Below are 2,983 nucleotides of genomic sequence, written 5' to 3' on the forward strand. Positions count from 1 at the left end.
CTTCCCACCTCACCCCCACTGGTAGGGGCTCAGGATCTGGAGGGGAGGAGAATTTAATGCTGGAAAAGCTCATCTGGGGATTCTGATTTCCTGCACAGAGTTGAGCTCCACATGTTTAGTTGGTGATTTACTGATTCTGTGAAAAGATCAGAGCAGATGTTTGAGAGAAAAATTCACTCCTGACTCTCCCACTCCTGGGCTGGGAGAAGCTAATTGATTGGAGAAGGTCCTCATTCACACATCAGGCTCCTTTGAGACTGATGTCTGCCTCCCAATCAAAGGAACCCTGGAATAGGAAGGGTATCTATCGAGTAGGACAAGGGGAACAGGGGTTAGTTCCAAGATTTTAGCAGATGAGAGGGAACATTTCTCCAGGTTAGGCGCCAATATCACAAAGATCTTGGTTATGTCCCAGAAGGGAGTTTTCTAATCTCTGCATGAATTTCTTTACTTTTTACTCGAGAAGGACTAAAAAGATCAGATAAAGCTGAGAATGAAAGCTCAGAAGGGGGTTTCTTGGCTTGACAGAAAAGTGCCGGAGGGAGAGGTCAGGCTGACAGCTGTCTGTGTTTCAGTGTTCATGCCAGGAGCCAATGAGAAGTGAGATGGCCACTGTGGGTGTTGACTCTCCAGTCCTGCTGGCTCTCCAGAAGGGATGAGGCTCTAGAGTTGCAAGGTGGGGGTGGGGCTGTTAGGTGGTGAACAGTATCTCCATACAATCAGTAGAGTTCAGCCCTGGAGGAGCAGGGGTGGAGACTGGGTGAAGAGCCAGGAATGGCCACTGTCAAAGAACCCCTTCTAGGAGTTTCACCCCTGCAAGTAACTCCTTATGTAGTGGCAGTGCTTAAGCATAGAGGTGGGGAGGAGGGAAGTAGGGAAACCCCAGATTCCTGCAGGGGAGGGGGGAAGGGAAGGAGGGAGGCACTGTGGTCTCTCAGGTGTTGGAGGGCCTGGGTGCCTGGAATCCCTGCCTCCGTCCTGGCTACTCAGGGCCCAGGAGGGTCTGGTTATAGGCTCAGTTCAAAGACCTTCTCCCCTATGCACGTCCTACAGTTAGCACCACGGCCACTCATGGCGGAAAAATGCCCCCTCTGCTCTTAGCTCGTGTTCCTTTATTTGTGGGGCAGTATGAGTGACCAAGTGTTCACAATCGCCCATTTCTTACCCTCCGCTTTGCCTTGTAGACACTCGCACCAGGGTTCTCTCATCCCCACTGGACCCTGAACTGTGAGCTTGCCCCACATCTAAGCAAGCACTAAAACGCAGAACACGCTTCCTTGTCACCTTATTCCCCAAATCCTGGGACCACAGAGACACGTGTCTTGTCAAACCACCTGCCTTGGTCTTCTTCCTCTCATCTGCCCCCCTTTCCCTTACTGCTCACTCCCCTGACCTCATGAAAGCCGATTTCGATTTGGTTTTGAGATGCTTACAGAGGTCTGAGATCCAAGCGTTCTCCACATTGAAATAGCCTTTCTTTCTAATTAAAGTCTCTTCCTATCTAAGTCTTGATATTTTTTTTTCCAGTTAGTGTGTAGCTAAGAGTGATCCCAGGTTAAGTCTGAGCCCCCACTGATGGTGAATAACGTCCTGGGGGGGTGGGGGTATTTGTCTGTCTCTTGTGAAAGGCAAGGAGGCCCAACATGCACAGCTCTCTCTTAAACTTCAACTTTTCTAAAGGAGAATGAATTTCTAAATAAGGAGGTTCTAGGCTTGCGCTGTAGGGGCCGCTGGCTGGGCAAGGGAATTGTTGGCTGAAAAACAGTTGCCGCCCCTGCTAGGGGCGAGGGGTGTGCTTAGGCACGGTTTGGGGGAGGAGAAAGGGGAGTGAGGGATGGGATGAGCCGGGGCCATAAGTAGAAGCCACGGGGCGGGGAAGGTGAAGCGTGTTCTCAGCCTCAGCTCCCTGGGGTCGTGGAGCGGCGGGGGCAGCCGCTGGAGCAGCGGCAGCAACAGCGAGCCGGACGGAGTTAGGACCGCTCGGAGCGCTCAGGTCTCGAGGTAGTATAAGGTTTGCAATCCTCTCACTTGCTGCCAGTTGCAGAAGAAGATCTGCTTTTAAGTGAAACGTACATGCCACCCCTCCGAGGGCTGCGGCTTCCCCGGGCTTGCTTCTTTCACGCTCGCTTCGCCAGCCCGCGCGCTCACTCTTTCATTTGCACGCGCCCCTAAGTTTGCCCAGAGCTCGCGGTCCGCTCGGAGCAGGGTCCGGCCGGGCGCCGCGGGCGGGGGCGGGAGCCGAGGCACCGCAATCCGGAAGCATCGTGGGCCATGTATATTTCATCAAACGGACTTTGGGTGCGTCGCGTCTCGCAGCCATCTCCGCGATGTGCAGTGACATTTCTGACTTGAGTGGAGGAATGCGCGAAGGAAGCCCGGGCGAAATTGGTACTAGAGGATTCTTCTTGGCGCCAATGCTAATTGTCCTGATTTATGTCCCTTCTGACTAAGCTCAACGTCTTCATCTAAAATAAAATGAAAGCTGTGCCAAGCGGGGTAGAACCGCCGGGCCGCTGGTTCTGATCCCCGGGAATCAGGAAATCGTCCTGCAGTTTAACAGATTAAAAAAAAAAAAAGATAGAGAAAAAAAATAGAAATAGGAAAAAAAAAATCCCTCCGTAAAAGTTTAAGGCGAGAAGTGGCAGAGGCAGTGGCGCGACGAGGCGCGGAGGGAAGCCGGCAAGCGGGGACTGGGCTGGCCAGACCTCCCGAAGGCTGCGATTCCATTATTAATATCACTAGATTTTTGGAGGGAGAGGCACCTTTCTCATCCTCGCTTCCTCTCCGCCCACCCTGCTCCCTCCCCCTCATCTACCTGTCAAAGTCACTGATCTTTTGCATTTCGAAAGAGGACGTCCGCGGGAAGGAATTTCCCCTCTCGGTGAGGGTTCCGAGAGGGGGCGACGCGCGGGAGGCTCCCCCCGCCCAGGAGCCCAAGGCGAAGGTAATTAAGCGGCGGGAGTGGCGGGCCGGCGCGGGGCTC

General features: G+C 53.5%; 1 protein-coding gene across 10 annotated transcripts in view; it reads left to right on the forward strand.

The window, feature by feature from the left end:
- Window positions 1-1,851: 1,851 nt before the first annotated feature.
- Window positions 1,852-2,983, forward strand: part of NTNG1 (netrin G1) — a 304,059-nt gene continuing 302,927 nt past the window's right edge. For 7 of the 10 annotated variants that reach the window (XM_019630752.1, XM_019630755.1, XM_019630753.1 and 4 more), the window contains exon 1: window positions 1,852-2,001. The gene's annotated coding sequence lies outside the window, so the exon portion shown is untranslated. Of the gene's footprint in view, window positions 2,012-2,032; window positions 2,945-2,983 lie in introns of those variants that run through there. The other 3 variants (XM_019630750.1, XM_019630748.1, XM_019630749.1) reach the window with 3 other exon arrangements.

Source organism: Hipposideros armiger, unplaced genomic scaffold, assembly GCF_001890085.2.
Source record: "Hipposideros armiger isolate ML-2016 unplaced genomic scaffold, ASM189008v1 scaffold_939, whole genome shotgun sequence".
In the NCBI taxonomy this organism is placed as follows: Eukaryota; Metazoa; Chordata; class Mammalia; order Chiroptera; family Hipposideridae; genus Hipposideros; species Hipposideros armiger.